Below are 23,333 nucleotides of genomic sequence, written 5' to 3' on the forward strand. Positions count from 1 at the left end.
TAACCGATGAAAGGGGTGTTAGGAGGGGGGAGGGAGAGCCGGAGCATCCGCTGCCTACAACACACCCACTGCAGACAGGGGCTGTTCCAGCCTCACGCTAGATGGGCTGCCAGCTCCCAGCCCCGTGTGGAGGGCTGGCGGGGCCGGAGCAGCCCTCCGTCCGTGGCACCGGTTACCCATTAGCTAGTTAGCATCGCCTGGTTAACCAGGTACCCAGACACATCCCCAGCATGCACTTAACCTGCCACCCCTCTCTGCCGCTAAGGGAGAGTGAAAATAAAACTCTGCCCTCATCTAACATCTGGTAGCCACGGCTCTCAACCCCCCGGGCTCACTTGTCCCTTTTTCCACCATTGTGGGCTGTATTTCCTCCACAGGCAACTGCTCCTCTTTCTTCTGCTGCGCGCACACACACACACACACACACACACACACACACACACACACACACACACACACACACACATCCTCTTCTTTCTTCTGCTGCTCACTCACACAAACACACACACACACACTCTCTCTCTTCTTTCTTCTGCCACTTATACACAGACACACACACATCCTTTTTTCTTTTGCTGCTCACATACACACACACACACACACACACACAGACACACACATCCTCTTTCTTCTGCTGTTCTCACACACAGAGAGACACACACTCTCTTCTTTCTTCTGCCACTTATACACACACACACACACACACACACACACACACACACACACACACACACACACTCATTTCTTCTACCACACACAGAGACACACACACACATCTTTCTTCTGCTGCTCACACACACACACATACCCTCTTATTTGTCCTGCCACTTACACACACACACACACACACACACACACACACACACACACACACACACACACACACTCCCTCCCTTAAGCCCTGTATTGAACCAACAGGACTCTTCCAGAGGCATCAGTATCCCCCATTGTTCAGCGGCCCATTGTCCTGCCCGGCCACTCCATTAACTTTGCCGCCCAGCTGACCTGCCCTTTCATCGGGCCCCCTCCAGGGCTTGTAATGCAGCCAGGCTGGAGCCAGGCCGTCCCCCCGTCCCTCTGCCCGTCTCCCCATCCCTCTGCCCGTCTCCCCGTCCCTCTGCCCATCTCCCCGTCCCTCTGCCCGTCTCCCCATCCCTCTGCCCATTTCCCACCATGATCCGTGATAACGGCGGGCGGGTGTGTGTCCCTTTGCACATTCGTGCGTGGGAATGCCTGTTTGTGCAGGGGCGTGTAAGTGCGTGGGAATGCCACGTGCGCACGTGTATGCATGTGCGAATGCACGGGGATGACTGAGCGCCGGGGGGGGGGTGCCTCAACGCCTCCATGCGCATGAAATCAAGCTTACCTGAGCGCGCAGGCCATGGTTAGCCTGCAGGCCTCCCCGCTCTGCCCCGTACAAAGAACAGGCTCTGACTGAAAGGAGGCTGGTGGACTGAGGAAGAGGAGACGCACAAGGTACCTCAAGCAGGGGTTCAGAGTGGGAGCCGTGTCAGGCTGTGACTTAACACCAAGTGGTCCTGTGGCACCCGAGGGCCTGTCTACACTGGGGTGTTATTTCGAAATAACCAGGCGAGCGTCCACACGCCCGAGCCCGTGACTTTGAAAACACGACTCCCGCTTGTGACGAGGAAGCCGCTTCTTTCGCAGTAGTTAATGTGGCGGCATAGACGCAGCCGTAGAGACGAACCAACATGTATAGACTCATGAGCGTCCGCGGGCAAAACCCACGTCCTCGGAGGGGCTGGCTATGAGGGATGTGAAGGGTGACGCGAACACGAATCGTGAAAGGGTGTCACACGGAGGAGGGAGAAACATTGTTCTCAAGCTCTCAGGACAGGACAAGAAGCAAGGGGCTTAAACGGCAGCAAGGGAGGTTGAGGTTGGACATTAGGAAAAACGTCCTGCCTGTCAGGGTGGTGAAGCACTGGAATAAATTGCCTGGGGAGGTTGTGGAATCCCCATCTCTGGAGATACTGAAGAGCTGCTTGGACAGACGTCTCTCAGAGGTGGTCTAGACGGCCCTGTGAGGGCCGGGGACTGGCCTTGATGACCTCTCGAGGTCCCTTCCAGTTCTAGTGTGCTGTGATTCTATGCTTACCGGTTCCGGTTCACTGGTGGGCACTAGAGCAGCCACCCACCCACTGCAGGCAGGGGCCGCTCCAGCCCGGCCAGAGTAGCCTTCAGCGGGAAGTGGGGGGGCTCTACCCCGGCCACAGGGGCCCTCCCACGTGCCTCCCCTTGAATCAGTTAACTGGTGAAACTTAACGTTTAACTGGTTAACTAACTGCCTGGGATTTTGCATCTCTAACCTCTGCGCCACAAGAAAACCCCCGCAGCTGGCCTGTGGCAACTTGCTTGGGCCATGAAGGCAATGACATTGCAGCGAAGGTGTACGCTGAGTGTTTGGGCGGCCGCCCAGGAGAGATTCAAATGCCGCCCCGCAGATTAGCAGAGCGCCCCCAGCCGGCAGCCTGTGTTTCTCCTGGTGGTGCACATCCGCACATGCCTTGGGGCACGTGGCAAAATTTATTCCGCACATGGGTAGAAAAAAATGGAGAAGGAACATTGGTCGAGCGCCTTGGCTCTAGGCTGTGCCTGAACGGCCAGAGAGCCGTCAGCCTGAGGCAACAGACCAAGGCCAGCCCTGGCTGGTTTCCTGCAGCGTAGACACACCATAGAAGGGCTTTCCCCTGGGGATGAGGAAGACTCTGATTAGCTCCCCCACGAGCTGCCTGAATTCCCCCCGGAGCTGGAACGATGGAATCTCCACCTCCCTCACTTCGTGGCACGGTTCCCAGAAAGCCACCGGCTGGAGGATCTCCAAAAAAGGGATCTTCCACCCGCTCCTGGGGCCGCCTCTTCCCGTGCCAGACTCCGCTGACGCAGGCACCCTCACCTCACCCGTTCACCTTCCCTTCTCCGGCTGGCCTCTGCTCCCGCTGCCCGAGGGCTGGCCGCCCTCGCGTTCTAACTTGCCTAGCGCCGAAGGCAAGTCCCGGCCAGTGCGGCCATGCTGTGAGCGGGAGTGGAGGAGAAGGTCGGGCTGTGGGCACCCCTCAACGATCAGCCTGCCAACACAGCCGCTCTGCCTGCCACGTGTCCTCCTGTCTGCTCCCCACACGCTCCCCCCCATGCCCAGAGGGGACAGAAAGATTCTCCCACAATTCCCTGGGACAGCACTCATAATGCGGCTAGGTCTAGGGCAGAGCTACGAACCCAGGGCAGCACCTCACCCCCCAGCAGTCTGGCCGTGGCCGCTCGGTGCTCTCCAGCAGCCTGGCCGCATTCGTTAGCCTCGCCTGGGAGGAAGGGCGTGGCGGGGGGGAGAACATGAGTTCGCTCTGCCGGGAAGAGAGGCTCCACAGAGACCAACCGGCCCCTGTTCTGCTCCCTTTGTGTGTTTGCAGGCAGCTCCCGGCGCTCCCCTTAGACGCCCAAATCAAACTGTTTCCAAGGAAGGCCAGCTGCCCGGCAAACATCGGCTTGAATGCCAGGCACTGTGGATACCCCTCGGCCGCGACAAGGGCCGGTGAAATGCCTTTCCTCATAGACAGCCAGCCTCGACGGGACAATTGTGATTATCCAGTCTGATGGGGCGACTGGTGAGGGGTGACATGGGGGGGCCACTGGCTATGTGACCCCCCCCAGCCTGGGGAAGGGCCGGGACACCCCCTGGGATCCCCACCCCTGCTCCGCCCCTCCCCGCCTCTGGCCTGGAGGGTCTAGTGGGGCTGGGGTCCACTGCTCCCCTGGCCGTGCCGCTCTGCTTCCCGCGAGTGAGCCGGAGCGACATGCTGCAGGCTGCCGGCCCCCTCATGAGTCTCCTCCCCCCGGCGCTTAGAGACTCTGGCTCCACTGGCCGGCCCTGTGCCCCTCCACCCACGGCACGAGGGCACGTGCTCCCCCTTGCGACTCCCCCCCGTGTCACCCCTGCAGTCTGACCTCCTGCACGTCGCAGGCCGCAGACAGACCCCTCCCCCAGGCACCCGGTCCTCGACTCACCAAGTGAGAGCAGGGGCAGGGAACGTTTTTTGTGTCGGGGGCCTCTGACCCACAGGAAATCCAGTGGGGGGCTGCACAAGAGTGAGAAGCAAAACAGCCCCCAACCCCTCACTGCTGTGGCCCCTGACTGAGGAGAAAGACGCTCCCCACATTCCCCTCCCACACCAGAGCCTGTGGACGGGGTGGGGAGGAGGAAGCAGGCTAGCAGCTTTTGTGCGCTCCAGCCCCACAAAGAGGTTGGAAGGGGGCTGGAGCACCAGCACTGGCCCCCCCAATGCTGGGAGGAGCCCCCAGCCTTGGGGGCCGGATCTAGGCAAGCCAGGGGCCACATCCGGGTGAGGGTCCCCACCCCTGAATCCACCACGTAACGCTAGTTTAAAGCTGCAAGTGACTCAGGCTGCAAAGGAAAATTCCTTCCTGACCCCAAATCGGGCAATCGGGTCGATGGAATTTTCTATCGGAACTCGGAGCTCCCCCCATCTAGCTCCTGCCCACACAGCACGCTGCCCATCGGGGCCCCTTGCATGCAACCCTCCCCGCCCCCACGTACGAGGGAAAGGCAAGGCGGGAGGATGCGGAGGGAACTCAGCGTGTTTCCAGCTATTTACGAAAAGGCCTGGAGCAAAACAAGCCCAGCAATTAGGCCGGGCTCAATACCCTGCAGCCAAGATCTCAGCAGAAGCGTGTCCTCTCCAGACCCCGCGGCGCTGGGGTGGAGTTGAGAACCATTGAACCCCGATGCTGATTTCTTCCCCCAGCGTAAATGGCTTCCCCTCCCCCCTCCTGGCAGGACGAACGCCCCCAGGACGGACAGAGAAAGGCAGAATTCTAGGAGGAATCTGCGTTTGGTTGAGGAACCGGAGCCAGAGGGGCACTGCATGTGTGCAGCAGGAACCTGGCACCCAAAGTCTACTGGGGCCCGGTGGCTTTTTATGGTCTATGACCAGGTCCACATTTAAAAGTTTCGCTGGCATCATGATGATGGTTAAGGGGTGTGAATTTATTATGACCTAGCTGGGCCGGTGAATCCCTAATATAGACGCAGGGGCAGGAACTGTCGGCTCTGGGTTTGTACAGTGCCTCGCACAATGAAGTCCTGCTCCATGATTGGGACTCGTAGGAGCCATGGTCAGATAATAACGAGAGCTCGTGTGCCACGCAAATTTATTGTGCTCACTGTACCGGACTAAGTACTGGGGCTAGAAGTGTGCTCTTGCTGCTATCGCGGTTCCTGCTTGAGGGGGGTTGTGCCGACAGCTCGACTAACACAGCTGTTAAAAGCAGACAAAGCTGCGTCCTTTGGGAAGCAATGTTCCCTCTGATTTTTATCGTCCATGTGCGGAATACATTTTGTGCTGTGCACCCAGGCATGTGTAGAGGTGCACCACCCACAGAAACGCATGCTGCCGGTTGTGGCTGCTCTTCTAATCAGCCACTCTTGGGTGGCTGCCCAAGTGCCCAGCTTACAGGGAACGCTGTTGGAAAGGGATTTCAGTTGCCCCCTCAAAACCAGCCATATATCCTCAAAAAAAAGTGACAAAGCTCTGGGAACCAGCAGCTGAATGATGGGGAGCATCTGCTGGAGGAAAGGAGTACTCAGGCCAGATCAGCCCCAGCTGAGGAGGGCTAATGAAGTCATTAAAAGGGAGAGCAGAAAGAACGCAGGAAGGAAATGCTGAGGAAGAGGGAGGGTAGGAGAGTGAGCAGGCAGGCAGGCAGGCACTCACTCACTCACTCACAAAGTTTGATTCTCACACCCATGGATTGAATTAAGATACTGGACAGCTGGGTCATTATCAACCTACCCAACAATGGTTCTTTGTCTATGTAGAATCTCATGATCCCATCTACAAGTTTTGTCAGTCTTTAAGTGCTGCCTGACCATTTGTTCTTTGCTAATTAATAGTTTTTATCTGCCTCTTGTGACTATCCAGCCTTTAGGTATTTTGAAACTATTTGTTTCTCCTATTACATTCCAGTTCCACTTTCCCCTTGATATTTTTTACCCACTGCCTCTTCTTGTCTCCCCCCCCGCTTTCCCCTCTCCCCCAGCCTTTCTTCCCTATTTATTTTGGTCCTGGACATCCAAATCTCTGATCATCTGAAGAAGTGGGCTGTGCCCATGTAAGCTCATGATCCCATCTACGTGTTTTGTTAGTCTGTACAGGATAAACTTAAAAAAACCCAACAAATAGTCTGGTAGCACTTTAAAGACTAACTAGGCTATCTCCTGAAGCTTCTAACTATCCAGAGTAAAGGGTAATTTCTCTCTTTTGGATGAAGACGTTGTGCAGCTAAATAACACTGCAACTGAATAGCACATTTACAAGTTTGACACTATTAACTTGGGCTTCAGTCAAGATAACTAGCTAACGCACTACAAAGACAATTTCCCCAGCCTTTGATATTTGCATTTCTACATCAAATGCTATGTAGGGGACACTGCCAGCCAGATGTAATTAGCTTAATTATCATGGTCCTACAATGGCCATTTTTTTCTGTTTTTGCTGCTTTTGCTGTTATATATCCCTCGGATTCTGTAATTCCCACTTCCAGCTCATCTCAGGAAGTGGGTTTTACCCATGAAAGCTCGCAAATCTATATATTTTTGTTCGTCTCTAAGGTGCAACAGGCCTGCCAGTTATTTTTAAAGTTACAGACTAACACGGCGACCCGTTGGGGACTGTAAATAGCAGTGATGGACTAGCAGTGGAAAGGGGGAGCACTCTAAATAAACCACACACCAATCCCTACAGGTGTCAAAGGTATTTGCGAGAGAAAACAGTAGTGAGTGAGCATGCCCCATTACAAGTAACCTGGTAAAACTGTCATAGAATTGTAGGATCCTAGGGCTGAAAGAGACCTCAGGAGTCATCCGGTCCAGCCCCCTCCCCAAAGCAGGACCAACCCCAACTCAATCAGCCCAGCCAGGGCTTTGTCAAGCTGGGACTTAAAAACCTCTAGGGATGGAGATTCCACCACCTTCCTAGGGAACCCAGCCCAGTGCTTCCCACCCGCCTAGGGAAACAGTTTTTCCTAATCTCCAACCTAGACCTCCCCCACTGCAGCTTGAGCCCATTGCTCCTTGTTCTGCCATCGGCCCCCACTGAGAACAGCCTCTCGCCATCCACTTTGGAGCCCCCCTTCAGGGAGTTGAAGGCTGCTCTCAAATCCCCCCTCCCTCCTCTATCCCATGCTGCCAATGCTTACAAGGGCAGGATATGGTCCAGCTGAGCGGTGTTTGGAGCTGGCCCGTCCATGAACCCTGCGCGTCCGGGATTTGATCAGCTGCTAATGGTTTTCATGCCCTCTTTCCAGCCATGCTTAGCCAAGCTAGACACATTCAGCTCTTTAAATCTCTCCTCCTGTCAGCCTGTGCGTGCTCCAATTTTCAGCGCTTCTTTTAACCTACCTCAAAGGGCTGTTGGGAGGCTTAATTACATTTAATGCCTGTGCTGCACTCAAGAGGAGAGGGATTCTATATGGGCTTATTATGGCTCTGATTGTTTGGAGGTATGCGGCACGCGAGCCTCAATTCCCTGTGCTAGAGAAAGGAGCATTTCCCAGCTCTGTGGCACTTGGCTCTCCGCAGCAGGGGTATAATGAAGATGTAGCGTCTAGATAATTCAAGGGTTGGGTGGAAGGAAGGGAGGGGGCACAGGTTGCTGGTGGGCAGGAATTAATGCACAATCAGAACGGAGCACATTCAGCTTCCCTGGGAAAGAACGCCCAAAAGGGAGACGGGCGGCTGAGTCATTCTCGCCGGGCGAACGGTCAGACGCCCGTTCTGCTTCCTACTGCTGGCGAAAAAGCTTTTCAGCTCCATGCTCTGGGTGTTGGGGTCACCGGCCTGTACCCCGGCGGCCGTGGGCCGGTGCCAGAGCCCTGTCACCTGAGTGTCCTATCTGGGTGGGGCAGGTTGGATGCGGCTTTGCACAGGAACGAAGGAAAACGTGGCTCCCCGCAAAATCCCCGGCTGTGGGCAAAGCACAAATCCCTCGTGGGCTTGCGAGGGGCGGCTGCACAGGCAAGCGTGTGACAACGCAGTGAGGGGAGCTCCTGGGATGTCCCAGTCTGGGACTGTGATCGGTGCCTGGGACAGCCTGCTTCTCCAAAATTCTCCTGTCCTCTGGGGCATCCTAGTTATACTCCCCTGCACCACCCAGGGTAACTCCTCTCCAGCCTAGATATTCACTGTAGGCCCCTTTCGCGTTCCAGGGCACCCAAGACTCTGCTCTGTGCTGATTAGGCCTCAGTTGGAGGATTGTGTCCAGTTCTGGGCACCGCGTTTCAAGAAAGATGTGGAGAAATTGGAGAGGGTCCAGAGAAGAGCAACAAGAATGATTCAAGGTCTAGAGAACATGAGCTATGAGGGAAGGCTGAAGGAATTGGGCTTGTTTAGTTTGGAAAAGAGAAGACTGAGGGGGGGCATGATAGCGGTTTTCGTCCTAAGAAGGAGGGAGAAAAATTGTTCTTCCTGGCCTCTGATGACAGGACAAGAAGCAATGGGCTTAAACTGCAGCAAGGGTGGTTTGGGTTGGACATTAGGAAAAAGTTCCTAACTGTCAGGGTGGTCAAACACTGGAATCAATTGCCCAGGGAGGTTGTGGAATCTCCATCTCTGGAGATATTTAAGATCAGGTTAGATAAATGTCTATCAGGGATGGTCTAGACAGTATTTGTTCCTGCCATGAGGGCAGGGGACTGGACTCGATGACCTCTCGAGATCCCTGCTAGTCCTAGTATTCTATGATTCTAAGACAGACATAGAGTCTTCTAACTGTTCCTCGTCTGTCATTTTCCCCAACCCCTTGATCACTTTTGTTGTCTTCTGAACAATTTCCACATCACAAGTGCAGGGAATCAGACACAGTGTTCCAGGGTCAGCTGGACCCATGCTCTGTAGAGGGGATTATTATATAAAAGTTGAGACAATCCAATTAACTTTAAGTTTATTAAATATCTCACATAGAGAGATTATCATGAGCCAGGGCTGGTTTTTTCTAAGTTTCAAACTCCAGTTTCAAACTCTTGGCCCTTAGGAACCCAGGACAGGAAGAACCCTCCCTCGGTCCCCCCCCAAAAAACTCAGAATGTGCACTCGGTCTAAAACCAATATCAGTTTGGTGGGTTAGGAGAAATAAGTAAAGGCCTGAACCATGGAGTTTTTTCTGTGATGTACCAAGGCAATCGCAGTTTGGACCCATTCAGCTTTTACTGGTTAAGAGAGGTAATCTGTGTGGAGGAGGGTGAATTGCCACAGGGCACGGGAGAATTGGTGCAGAAATTCACTCAATGCGCATGAGTTTGTGCGTGTGTGTGTGTGTGTCTATCTGGCACGGTGCCTGTGTGTGTACCTGGCATGGTGGCATCACAGAGCAAAAGCCAGGGCAAGACATCCAGCAACACAAGGGGAGGAAGGAGGAAGGAGGAAAGGCAGACACCCTACCCACATAGGCTGAGATTTTTCAAAGATGCCAAACAGATTTTGATGCCTTACACACAGTGGCAATTGAGCGTCTAAATCTCCTAGGAATGTATCCAACCTCCTGGACAGGCTAAAACTAGGGATGTAAAATCTGGTTGAACCAGTTAACTGATTCAAGGGGGCCTTGGCCCGTCGTCCGCGGTGGGCCACCCGGGATGGAGCAGCCCCCACTGCGTAACCAGAACAGGTAAGTGTCACCCATTACAGGTGATGTTTACTGGTACAAACAAACAAACAAGCACTCTGTCTGTCCGACTCTCTCTAATATCGTGGGTAGGGTTGCCAGGTGTCCGGTTTTCACCCGGAGAGTACTGAAATCACGTCTTCGGTCTGGTACAAAAACCCTAAAAAATATCAACAAAGTTTTTTTTGCTTCACAAATTTGGTTGGTCCCCAGGTTTTTTTTTCCCCCTCAACAAGTTTGGTCTTTTTTTTTTTTTTTTGCTCAACCAATTTTTCCCCCCCGCCATCTTCGGGATTTTTTGTGAAGGTGTCTGGCTAGCCTAATTGTGGTACCTTGGAGTCAAGAGTCTCAATGTGCTTGATGCCTATCAGGAGCCCCTCCATATTCCCATTTTACAGGCAGGAAGACTGAGGCCGCTGTTTAGGCTGACATTTTCTGAAAAATGGCCTTTGATTTTGACTGCCTAGTTGGAGGTGCCAAGGGCCTGATTTTAAAATCCCTGCTGTGTCAAGTGAGCGGTGGCTGTTCAGCTCCTTTGAAAAACTGAAACCCGCCCCCCTCCCCAGAGCTTTCAGGCAGGGAGCTGTCAGTGAACACGCCCACAATACAAGGCCACTTTCGCCTTAAGGGGCTTGTGATCATAAAATCAGTAGCAGAGCAAAGAAAAGACCCCTCCTGAGCCCAGTTCAGTGCGTTTACACTGCAACATGCCTTTCCTTGCTCCGTTTCTGGTGCATCTAGCGAGATAGGAAGGCATGTGTGGGAGCTGCAGGGACTTTCCGACAGCTCGGCAAGAAACATTTCAACAATTCTCATCCCTCCTACGCCCCTCTCAAAGTTTGGTGTGTGTGCGTGCGTGCGTGTTCCTTTTCATTTAAGAAGTAATATGTGAAATGTACGGAGGAGTATGCTCTCATTGTGGTTCATTAATATAAAATGAAGGGCCTGCGGCAGAGAATTCAGAACAGGAAAGGAAAACCGGTCTCCTAAGTGAATCCGACTGTGGCGAGATCTTGGGAAAGGGTGTGTGTGTGTGTGTGTGTGTGTGTGTGTGTGTGTGTGTGTGTGTGTGTGTGTGAGAGAGAGAGAGAGAGAGTGCGCTGCCGTGAGTGTGTAGCGCCATCAGTGTGAGATTCTGGGGTGGGTTTTGTGAAGGGGAACAATGAGTCTGTGGTGCTGAGTAAGGTGTGTTGTCTCAGTGAAGGTGTGGTGTGGAAGCAAGAGGCGTCTGTCTGTCCTTGTGAGCCTGTCTGGGTGTCTATTGTGTCTTTGGGTGAGGCCTGGCATATATTTTCCAATTGAGTACATGGGGTAGCTGTGCGTTTGTAGGTGTGATGCGTGTGGTGTCTACACAGTGTCTTTGCATGTGTGTGTTTGTGCTACTGTGAGGTGTGTGTGGGTGTGGTGTCTACACAGTGTCTTTGCATGTGTGTGTTCATGCTACTGTGAGGTGTGTGTGGGTGTGGTGTCTACACAGTGTCTTTGCATGTGTGTGTTCATGCCACTGTGGGGTGCATGTGGGTGTGGTGTCTACACAGTGTCTTTGCATGTGTGTGTCATGCTACTGTGAGGTGTGTGTGGGTGTGGTGTCTACACAGTGTCTTTGCATGTGTGTGTTCATGCCACTGTGGGGTGCATGTGGGTGTGGTGTCTACACAGTGTCTTTGCATGTGTGTGTCATGCTACTGTGAGGTGTGTGTGGGTGTGGTGTCTACAGTGTCTTTGCATGTGTGTGTCCCTGCCACTGTGGGGTGTGTTATTTACTCATGTCTGGTGCCAAGAGCCAAGGAGACATGTGAAAGCTGAACCCACCCGCCCAGCCTCACAACTGGGTTACACTCCCCTCGCGTCGTTAACTTTTACAACCGCTGCCGAGCTCCGTCAGCCTGTTCCAAGCCCCTGGCCTGGCCTCACTGCTGTGGGAAACACCGGGAGCCGACAATGCAATTCACCCTGTCACTTGCCCACTGACAGAGACAACACCGACGACATGAGGCCTCCGTGGCCTTTCCCCGCCCTGCCGCCTCCTGGTAAATTAGCCTGATGCTCATAGCTCCGGCTTGCTCTTTTGTCTCCCGGGACAGGGTGGTGACCGGCCTGCAGGGAGGGGGGTGAGATGTCCGCATGGGCTCGGGCTGCCCGGGTGTGGGCCAGGCTTCATTAGCCATGCATTACGTGTCAGAGCCGCTGTGGGGGACAGAATGCAGGGACCCCTCAGGAGAGCCGGGGCATTGGGATGCAAATGGGGCCGGGCTGGAACCATGTGCGAGGGGCCAAGGAGATTCTGCCTTTGCCGTGGGGCGTGGAGACCGGGGTGGGGGCAGAGTCGGTGGTTTGTGTGGGCATGTGCCTGAGCCGCAGGCCTGGCTGGCGATTCGGTGGCCACGCCGAGAGGCAGGTCGCTCGGTGTGTGTCTGGCTAGAGGACCCTTCACGGGATTTCAAGGGCCTGTTTAACAACATCAGTGGAGGCGGAAAGATAATGGGCCGTACGTGGGGGTCTGTGAGGCGGTCCCTGCCACGGCTCTCAGCTCCCGTCCTCTGGGCTCCAATTTCTGTCACCAGATACCTCCGCAGGACTGTTCACTGAGCACACCAGAGACGGTGCCTTTCCTGCAGCTATGACAATGCAGGGGGAGGAAGGAAGGGTTATCTTCTCCATTTTACAGCTAGGAAATAGAGGCCTAAAGACCAAAGCCCAGATTTTAAAGGGATTTAGGCTCCTTACACCCACTGATTTCAAAATCGACTTCAAAGCTAGGTTGAAAACTCGCCCTGGATGACGCAAGGCCCAGGGAGTTTGTGGCAGAGTGAGGAAGCAATAGACCCTTTAATCTTTCCCATCCATGTGTGGATTTTTTCCATCCACGTGCGGAATACATTTTTTTATGGGCACTGAGGCATGTGCATATGTGCACCACCAACAGGAAAAAATCAACAATTGTGGGTGTTCTGCTAATCAGCTGGGTGTCATTTGAATCTTTGCTAAGCGACTGCACCAGTGCACGGCTTACAGGGAACACCGCAGGAATGGCCCTGCAGCACCTTAGAGACTAACCAACAAAAACAGAGATGGTATCAAGAGCTTTTGTGGGCACAACCCACTTCTTAGTGAATCCAGATCGCCTGGGGAGCAGGCCAGCCTTCCTTGCTACTGGCTGCATGACCAAAACCTCTATTTGGATGGGCAAGATGTTTCCAGGAACAACCCCTTTGGCACACGGCTTGCGGAAGCGAACACCCGCACTGCTGTCAGACTGCGATTCCCCGTTTGTCACACGGAGGGTGGTGACAATAGCTACACTTGTACAAAAGGAAACACCTCCATTGCAATGAGACTGGGCGACAATCTAGCGCCTAAGGAGAGGTCCACACGAGGCAACTATTTCAAAATCACGACATTCGAAATACTAACTCCCGGAACAACAAAAACAAAGTAGCGTGTCCCTATTATGGGGGATCCTTGAAACGAGTCCAAGCCGGGAAGCCCTGGGGAGTAATGACTTTGAATGACTCTGGGAAGTCGTTATTTCGAAATAGCAGCAACGGAGCAGCCACCGGACCGGACCGCTGTTCCTCAGAGGCGGGAATCTCTTTGCAGGAAAAGAAAGAAAAATAAATCATCCCACATTCCTTTCCAAAAACTAGTCATCTCAAGGCTGCTTCCCCCCGGGGGGGAGGCCAATCCAAGTTCCTTTCTGGCTGGCTGGAAGGAATTCAGTCTTATCTCTTCACAGCCTCTTGAAACATATTCGCTTTGAAGTCCTTTGTGGATCCAGCTTGTAGCCTCTTCCTTGCTAATTTTCACACACTCCCTCTCCCTCCCTTTACAAGCTGATCCAAGTGAACACCTCTTCTCAGATTCCCCTCCCTGGGTTGATACCCAGCTCATCACCTTGGTGGCGCGAATGTTTCCTCCTCTCCTCCGTTCTCTCCCTCTTCTTTCGCTTGTTCATTTCTCTCTAGTTCATTGCTAGAGAGGGGACAAGGATCCTAAGTCAGTTTGGAACAGATTTTCGTAGGTATTTAGGCACCTTAAAGAGATAGCTGGGCACGTAACTAAGGGTGTGTCTAAAATACATTTTGATCTGAGGAAGTGGGTCTGGCCCACGAAAGCTCATCATCTAATAAACCATCTTGTTAGTCTTTAAAGTGCTACATAGTCCTGTGTTTTGTTTCAGCTACACCAGACTAACACGGCTACATTTCGATCACTGTTCTAAAATATATGGCTCCATCGATGGAGCCATGTAGATTAGGCTGATCGGCAAAGGGAAATGAAGCCGCAATTTAAATAATCGCGGCTTCATTTAAATTTACATGGCTGCCGCGCTGAGCCGACAAACAGCTGATCAGCTGTTTGTCGGCTCAGTGCGCTAGTCTGGACACTCCCGCGCCGACCTGAAAGCCCTTTATCGACCTCCCCGTTATGCCTCGTGTCGGCAGGGGAGCATCCAGATTGTCTCGATCTGCCGACAAACAGCTGATCAGCTGTTTGTCGGCTCAGCGCGGCAGCCATTTAGATTTAAATGAAGCCAAGATTATTTAAATCGCGGCTTCATTTCCCTTTGCCAAACAAACAAATCTACATGGCTCCGTCGATGGAGCCATGTAGTTTAGACGTACCCTAAGATGCATGTGAGTATCTAGAAATCGGTCCTTAGGACCTTAATGAACCTTTTGAAATGTTATCCCAGATCTCCTATATAAATAGGAGGGGTCCAGGCTGTGCACACAGGCTAGGGGCTCTCTCGCCAGGAGATGCCCCCCACAGTCCAGCTGAGGATCCCGAAAGGCCCAAGGAGCCGCTTGGAGACTCTGACCCTTGGCTGTTGCCGGTGTCAGAGTGAAACGTACAAATAGTCCGGCCCAAAGCGTCCTGCTGATTGTCCCATTCAAAGATGGACGGAGCTGGAAGCCTGAACCCGACCAACCCCCAAATGTTTCTTCCGGGAGTGGGATGTGGAAGCCAAATCAGGATCCAGATGTCAGACTGGGCCCTGATTTCTGGCCCAGGTCAAACGGCAAACCTGAACTAGCTGTGGCCTCCTGTGCGCAAGGGGGGGGGGGTTATTCCGCACCGATCATTTCACCGCTGGCTTCGAGAGACGTTTCAGGGAGAGGCCCCGGTTTCCCACAGGACGCCTTCCTCTCCCCCGGGTTCTTAAGATGCCTGCTCAGAAGTGGCAGCATTAGCGTTTGGAGTGCCCCCTCCGCGGAGCCGGCCCTTGCCCGCCCCCGTCATCTTCACCCTAATTGTGCTAATAGGAATGAATTCCAAAACCCGCCCTGGCGAGCGCCGTACTCTTCCCCTTCAATAGCCATTCCATGCTGGTGAAGGGCCCCATTACAAGGCATTCATTCATGCTAATTCATTGTCCCCATTCACGCGCCGACATTCATTGGGATCATGGCGCTCGCGTGAATTGCATCAGGGAGACACAAGGCGGACACATGTGTTCTGGCCTGATTTGCCATTAGAGAAAAGTGGACACTTGAGATGAAAAATAACCAGCCGGAATTACATGCTACTGCCACTCCAATAGCCTGGGAGTCCATCACACTTAAGGGTGTTTCACTGCACACGGGGAGACTCCACACCCCCAAAGCTGGCAGCCGGGTTGGCATTGAAGTCCGTGGGCTTGATGCCAGCGCAAGGCGGGTCTGTCGTACCTTGCCTCTGCAGCGACCCTGGGCAGCTGAGGGGGTACACCCGCCCTGGAGATCTGGCTGCCTTCCCGGCAAGCTCACCCAGGTAGGAAAAATGGATCAGAAGCAGCGTTCCCTGTACACTGAGCGGGTGGGTGGCTGCCCAGGAGAGATTCAAATGCTGCCCCCTACTGAGGAGCAGAGTGCCCCCAGCCGGCGACCTGTGTTTCTCCTGGTGGTGCACATCCGCATGTGCCTTGGTGCACCTAACAAAATGTATTCCGCACACGGATGGCAAAAAATTAGAGGCAACGTTGGCCAGAAGTGACGGATGACAAGGAATCTTTACAAAATCTGACATCGGGCACGGTGACAGAGAGCAGGCCAGGCTAGCAGGAAGAAGCGACGAGCCAGGCTACAGCCCTCTGATTGCAAGGGAGAGCAGGCCGCACTGAGTTCAGGGTCAGATTTGCTAGGGGCCTTACAAGAGCAGGACCCTTAAATCCCTCGGCTCCTTTCAAAATCGAAGCCCTTATGCGTGCCAGGGTGCTCAGGGGCCAGACCCTGAACGGAGCCCTTTGAACCAACGCGCCCCATGGGCCTAATGGTTCCCTTGTGCAAAGTTAGCGGTGGGCTCGGGAGCTGGTCGGGTTAGGAGTGGACGACCCCCCCCCACCTCTCTCCTCTGTCATTTGAGGCGCCGTGAACCAGACCTTCCCCTTGGAGGGGCGAGATCCAGGGCGGGCTAACCTGAGAGATGAAGGGGGGGAGGTTTTTTGGTGACAGCGGGGAGCTTTGGCATTGGAGGGGGAGGGGAACTCAGGGGGTTTCAAACTTTTTTTCTCCTGACCCAGTTGAAGAAAATCGTTGACGCCGCGACCCGTCAGAATGTGACTGGAGTGTGGGCTCCGGGGGGGGGGGGGAGGGGCTGAGGAGGGGAGCTTTGGAGGGTAGGAGGGGGCTCCGGCTTTGGGGGGGTCAGGGCTGGGGCAGCAGGAGGGGCTTAGCTTGAGCTTCCTGCCTCTCCTGGCACCGCAAACCCTGCTGCGCCCCAGAAGCAGCCGGCAGCAGGTTCCCAGCCAATGCGGGTGCGGGGCTAGTGCTCGGGGCAGGGGCAGGGCGCGGAGTCCTGTCTGCTCCCCACCTAGGAGCCGAGCCTGCTGCCGGCTGCTTCTGGGGGGCCGCGCAGTCTGCGATGCCAGGTAGGGAGCTGCCTCAGCCCCCCCATTCCTCACCTGACCCCCCTGCAGCCACGAGACCCAGCGCAGGACATCCCCCCGCCCAGCCCTGGGCTGCGACCCATCGTTCTTAAACCGCCGCACTCGCCGGAGGAGGTGATTTCAGTTGGGCAGCGGTGCGGGTATCCCAGAAGGGGATTAGCTAGGGCACGACAAAGGGGTGGGGGCAGTCCAGGATGGGGCTGCCAGACAGGGACTGAGATGCACTGGCAGAGCCCTGCCTGGAGAGCCCAGAGCTAGGACAGGGATGGCCACACGTCAGGAATAGACACACGGACGGAACAATTTGGAGAGGGAACTGCCTCGACATCTGTCTTTGCCGGGCCTGGTTTTAAGCTTCCCCCCTTCTTCTTTTTTTTAATTTAAACAAGGCGAGCATGAAAATGCGCTCCGGGCAGGTAAAGTCCCCAAGAAAGCCACACGATGGACGAAGTGACCTAGCTGGAGAGGGATGGCCAAGGAGGGATCACCAAGGAGGAGGCAGGGTAATTAAAGTCAGGCCCCGATGGACTGGAAAAAGAAACCTTCCCAGCCAGGCTCCACTGGACTTTCCCGCCATGCGGCAGCAAACACCTGGTCTGCAAAAGCAAAAAGCAATTTCCACCGCTCCTGCGAAAGCGGAGTGCAGGCTCCCGCCTCGCGCCCCTCCGCGGTATCGCTCCATCGCGTCACCCCACAGATCGAGAGGTTATTGTTAGGGGAGCTGCTCCGAAAGTTCCAGCCCCACCCCCTGCCTTCAGCGCCCAAGAACAGGAGCGCCCCAGGGGGCAGGTTGTGTTCCAGAGGGAAATAAACGCATTGTCGGAGCTATTCTAATCCCCCCGGCCTCCGTGCATCTCAGGCCTCACCTCTAGCCCCACTGTCGCTCCACTACACGGCTTGGCTGCTATTCCTCCATCCTGCCCCACGACATCCCCAATCCCAGGGCCCCCCACAGCCCGGTGTGAGAGAGAGCACCCCAAACCTGAGCTGGTAACCGTGACTCAGATACTCGCTCCCCGGAGCGCCAGGAAGGAGGCGAGGGAGAGTTTCTGACCAGGACAATCCAGCTGAAATCTCCACGGTCCCGCTCCGAGAGTGGGGAGCTGGGAGAATTGCCGGGATGGCCGTCACCACCCCCACAGCCCTGCCCCAATCCAGTTTGGGATCCCCACCGGCATTAGCAGACTGGGCAAAACTACATCCCATGCACTGAGCGACCAGGCCTGTCCTTGGGGGGGGGGGGCCCTCCTCAGTGCCCCAGGGGCAGAGCCCTGCCCCTGCCCCACCCTGCTCTGCCTCCTCCTGCCCTGGTGGCACCCCTCCACAATATAAGCCAGGTAGTTACGGGGGGCCTGAGTGGGGGGAGGTTACAGAACATAACGGCCAGACTGGGTCAGCCCAAAGGTCCATCCAGCACAGTATCTTGTTTGCCATCAGTGGCCAATGGCAGGTGCCCCAGAGGGAATGAATCAAACAGGTAACGATCAAGCGATCTCTCTCCTGCCGTCCATCTCCACCCTCTGACAAACAGAGGCTGGGGACACCATTGCTTACCCAGCCTGGCTAATAGCCATTTATGGACTTAACCTCCATGAATTTATCTAGTTCTCTTTGAAACCTTTTTATTTAACTCAGGCAAGGAGTTCCACAGGTTATTCCATGGGTTGCCGCAGTGTGAGCCAGAGTGACCTGGTAGCCTGCTCAGCTCTGCCCCGCTGCCTGTCTCCCAGCCCGCTACGCTCCACTTCACTGCAGCAGTGGGACATAGAGCACTCTGGGGCACAGGATGGTTGGGGCGGCTGCTGTGGGGCCCACAAAAGCACAGGGTCTGGGGCAGATACCCCGGACCATCCCATGGACAGCTCCAGGGGCAAGTCAGGTCCTTTTCAGGCTTCCCCATGAACCACGGAAGGATAGGCCATCTTGGCCCTTGAGGTTCAAGCTACTCTCGATTCATGACCAGGAGGAGACACAGACAGATGGTCACACCTCTGCTGCCGTGCGGGTCGCACACCTTCCTCAGGAGAAACTGAGTCAGGAGGGTGAACCCGCTGGGTCTGCGCCAGGCTGACACTTCCTTCGTTCCTATGCTTCACGAGTATATACAGGGCAGCCCATGAGTATATACAGGGCAGCCATTCTGCCCAAATGTCCAGCTATTATTTCTCTCCTACATTATTTGGTTATTATCGGTTCTGCCCAGCAGCCCTCATCAGAGTTGAAACTTCACTGCACTAGGCGCTGGACAGACAAGACAGAAAAACGCTGCATCCCCCTAAGGAAAATCAAGTCTGAAAAAAAGCAAAAGAGACAGAACAAACCGGAAAAATAAATGGCCCATTTGGTCACGTGACTTTCCGAACCGCCTCAGCCATTCAACGCCAGAGCCCCGTGTGCGCACGAGGCGTCTCAGGTGTGCTCTCGGCACAAAGGAAATGTGCATGAGCCACAGCTAAATATTCTCAAGCTGGGGAGATCTTTTTAGTTTATTTAAGGCCTTGGAGCAGCTGGCTTTTCCCACTAATGAGCCACTAATGCGGCCGTGAAAATGTCACTAATTGGAAAGGCAGCTTTGATTCTTCTGGTCTCCCCTTTTCGTTCAAGCATTTGCAAAATCTTTGGAGGCTCAGGGTTCGTGCCTGCAAGACATCAGGTGCCCCCCAATCTCTGCTGAAGTCAGACGTTGTCCTGGGGCTCTCAAGAAATTCATGCTCTGCTGAGAACAGGCACTAATTGATTAGGCAACAAGGAGGAGGGAGAAAAATTGTTCTCCTTGGCCTCTGAGGACAGGACAAGAAGCAATGGGCTTAAGCTGCAGCAAAGGAGGTTTCAGTTGGACATTAGGAAAAAGTTCCTGCCTGTCAGGGTGGTCAAACACTGGAATAAATTGCCCAGGGAGGTTTAGGTTGGATATTAGGAAAAAAAATTCCTATCTGTCAGGGTGGTCAAACACTGGAATAAATTGCATAGGGAGGTTGTGGAGTCTCCATCCCTGGAGATAGTTAAGAGCAGGCTGGATAGACACTTGTCAGGGATGATCTAGATGGAGCTTGGTCCTGCCATGAGGGGAGGGGACTGGACTCAATGACTTTGCAGCATCCCTTCCAATTCTAGGATTCTATGGAAGGAAGCTAGCTAGGACTAGAACACGGATCCTTCAAGTGCCGTATTTACAGAACGCCATTTAGCCTGATGAGCAGGCGAGCCAGGAGAACTACAGGACACACAGGGTGGGGGAAGGTGAGGAGGGATGCGGAAGTGGGGCCAAGCGGGGAGGGAGCAGAAGGGGGACCGAGGCAGACCTGGGGGCAGAGTGGGGTGCCAACGGCACCCCGATATCTTACAGTTATGATCTGCTCCCCCTATTTTCTGGAGCGTGGCTGACAAGTTTAAACTGCCCTTGCTACACCCTCTGAGCACGACGGCGAGGCCGCCGCGTTCCCGGTGCAGACACAGCTGGGTCGCTGGAAGAGTTCCTCCATCCCCCTCGCTACTGCCGCCCGAGGTGGCGGAAGGCAGGACCCACGCTCAGCGTGACCGCACGGACCCGGCCCTGCCGCGGTGCTGCCGGAGTACCCGAGGCAGACAGAGCCTGGGCGCGCCCCCTCCTTGCTGACAGATGCCCCGCGATCGTTCGCTCTCCCGCAGGCGGGTGAATGGGCCCTCGCACACCCAGCGCCGGTTATTTTTGGGTCCTGGAACAGCGTGGGGCTGACAGCTGATGCCGAGGTGGGTGACAGCTGAATGCCGCGCGGCTTTCACTTAGCTCCGCCAGGCCCTTTTCACTCATCTATTTCTGAATCAATAAAACATGATCCGCCAAGACGGGGGGGGAGAACCAACACCCCAAGAGAGGGTTGAAAGGGTCTGACTAGGCCCCGGCTCTACTCAGCCTCTCGAACCTCTCCATAGCGGGACCACTGAGCTGGGGTTGCGGCTGCAGGGGAAGGGCTGTCTCTGTTCAGTGCGTGTACAGCGCCTGGCGCACATCTCCATTCCTTGTGGCCCTTCCAAGGCCAGTCTTTGGGAAGAGCCAAGCCCTAATACCTCAGAAAAGGGGGTGAACCCATCCCTGCATGCCTCCTGGGTAGAGGGCAGATAAGGGTTGCTCTGCAGGTTAGGTAGCGTGGCCTAAGGGATAGGGCACTTGCCTGGGGAGTCTAGGGTGGTGGGTTCAAATCCTCCTGCCCAGCTGGAGACAGGATAAGGGAGGCTCTGAAGGAGGGGGCAGAAATACCTTTCTGAGCCCCAAAGGGCTACCAGCTCATGCCACGAAGCATGGATTTGGTTTCCCATCTCCAGCCGTGTGTAAGACCAGCATCCAAAGGGCCTGAACGTATTAAGCAGTGTAAGGATGATACGGTGTCAGAGCCAGAAATACCAGCCACGTGGCCTAGGGTCCCCAAATTCCAACCCACCCGCTAGACAGGGCGGCCTTAGAAACACAAGGCTTCCTAGTTCTCCCGTCGGCAATTAAATCCGCCATCTGGGACCGGGAATCCCCCCCGCGAGTGTGGCGAAAGGCTGCGACCCCAGGCCCTTCGTTTCATTGCCAGGAACTGTCTCGTTAGCGCTGTGAACCCAGGGAGCTTTCCACGGAGAGTTAGAAAGTTGAGCGGCAGGGTTGCCATGGAGATGGGCTTCTGGTGGCAACCTCCTCGTCTCTTTTCTCCCGCTTCTGAGCTAATAAAAGGGCTGCCGGGAGCCCATGGGGAAGCAGGACTCCATCAGTCCCGTTCGGAGCGGGGTCTCTGAACCACACACAAGCATTGGCCTTGGACGGCCTTTCAGGGCAGACGTTACCTCGGTCTTCTCCTAACCACCGGAATCACTGGCCCAGCACCGGTGTCAATGAGTTTGCCTCCAGTGGAGCTTTTTCCCCTCCTGTTAGCTGCCTGCCCGTTGACTCAATGTTTGGTCCGGACTAGTCTTGGCAGGCCCCACACGTCTGCCCTGGAACACCTCCCCACAGGGGAGAACTCGCCTCAGTAAAACGAAGGCCGTTCCGAGATTAAATACCAGACTGATGGGTGCGAGAGAGGGCGCGAGTCCCAAATCTGAGCTTGGAAACGGACGGCGTGACTGAGGCTATGTCTAGACTACGGAGTTTTTCCGGGATACCCCGGAAAAAGTCTGACGCATCCAGGGAACGTGTCTGCTCTTCCGAAATTCTTTCGGAAGCCCCGTGTGCTTCGTTTTATGAGGAAGAAGGGCTCTTCTGAAAGAGGAGGTTTTTCCAAAATTTGGCCCAGTGTAGATGGGCCACATTTCGGAAAAGCCTCTTCCGAAAAAAGAATAGGAGAAAGGTACGCAAATTGCAGAGCACAATTTGCGTACCTTTTTCCGAAAAAAGGGGGGCAGTGTAGATGTAGCCTCTGATACTAGCTCCCTTGAGAGCCAGGAAGGGTGTGGGGTAAGGGACGGCAGGGTTTCTGATCAGGACCGTTCGGCTGAAATCCCCACATTCCCGCTCCAAGAGAGGGTAGCACGGAGAGCTTTTCAGTGTCGCTCCTTGGGCCTCTCTCCCGTTGGCAGCGATAAGTGTGGGATTCCCGCCTCCTTGATCTTTCACCTCCCTTCATTGCTGCTCTTCCATTCCCCTGCACAACTCACTTAGCTCAATTGCCGCATTACCATTCCGGGAGGCACACGCCTTCTGCCACCCCTCACCCCGACAGCGTCTCTCCTGGCTCGCCGCCCTTTCTGCCCTCGCACGAGAGTCTTCCCTCAAGCCACCTTTCCTGGCAGACAAAGCAGCCGAGCCCTCCTGGTGGATTCCTTCAGCCCTTGGTCTCCGGGTCAATTTTGGCCAAGATGTTCACACCAGGCTAGATCATCACCAATTTCTACTGTGCAACCGTGCCTGCGCTTGAAGAACTAGGACTCACGCACGCCTTCCTCTGGTGCATTCCCTTCCTGTCATTCCTGCCCCCCGAGATTTACAGTGACAACATGACCGGAGACCCCTCTCCCCAGGTAGAACCTCGAACCTTCATCCATTCCTTTAAACAAAATTCCTTCCCTCCTCCCTCCCCATCAGGGTTTCTCCCTTTCCTGGTTACCTACTGAAGCTGCATGAATCTCATGGGCAACACATGTGATTGTAACCCACGGATGGTTCCCCCCCCCACCCCCGTGCTGATCCTCAAAGGAAGTTAGTTATTTCTGCCCTAGGTTTTGGTGGTGCACATTCCCACATGCCTTGACGCACGTAAAAAAATTTTCTGCAGATGGATGGCAAAAATCTGCACATGGGTGGAAAAGATGAGAGGGAACATTGCTCATCACCTGGGTTTGGACCAAAGCCCGACAGGAGTGCATCGCAGCCCTGCACCAGCTGAGCTAAAGGAGTAACTCCGTTAGCTGACAGCAGTAATAGGCTGTGAAACGTTAGCGATCCAGCCACTAACGGACCCGCTTGGTAAGTGGGATGCAGCCAGGCCGGGTTGGAACTCCCCTCTCCTGATTTAGTCAAAACCAAAAGCAGGAGGCAAAACGTGCCAATCCCAAAGTACTCCAAACTCTCCTACCTCAACCGGAGACCTATCCCCTGGGGGGATTAATTTTCAGCTATGCTCAGTGCAATTGAATATCTGCAAAGAGGCCTCACTGTACGCCTGGATGTGTGTGTCAGACTTCTCTTCCTGGGCACAAGGACTTGCGCCTACAGTCTGATACTTTGCTAGCCATCTTGCAATCAATGCAACCAAACAGTCCCTCTATCTGCCTCGGGAATTTCCAGTGGCACACCATAAGCAGTCTAAAGACAA

At 54.6% G+C, this 23,333-nt stretch overlaps 1 protein-coding gene across 2 annotated transcripts in view; it reads right to left on the bottom strand.

The window, feature by feature from the left end:
- The window catches only part of LZTS1 (leucine zipper tumor suppressor 1), a 48,573-nt gene that overhangs the window by 16,233 nt on the left and 9,007 nt on the right, over positions 1–23,333 (bottom strand). The window lies entirely within an intron of this gene.

This window comes from Pelodiscus sinensis, chromosome 28 (assembly GCF_052426305.1).
Source record: "Pelodiscus sinensis isolate ZL-2025 chromosome 28, ASM5242630v1, whole genome shotgun sequence".
In the NCBI taxonomy this organism is placed as follows: Eukaryota; Metazoa; Chordata; order Testudines; family Trionychidae; genus Pelodiscus; species Pelodiscus sinensis.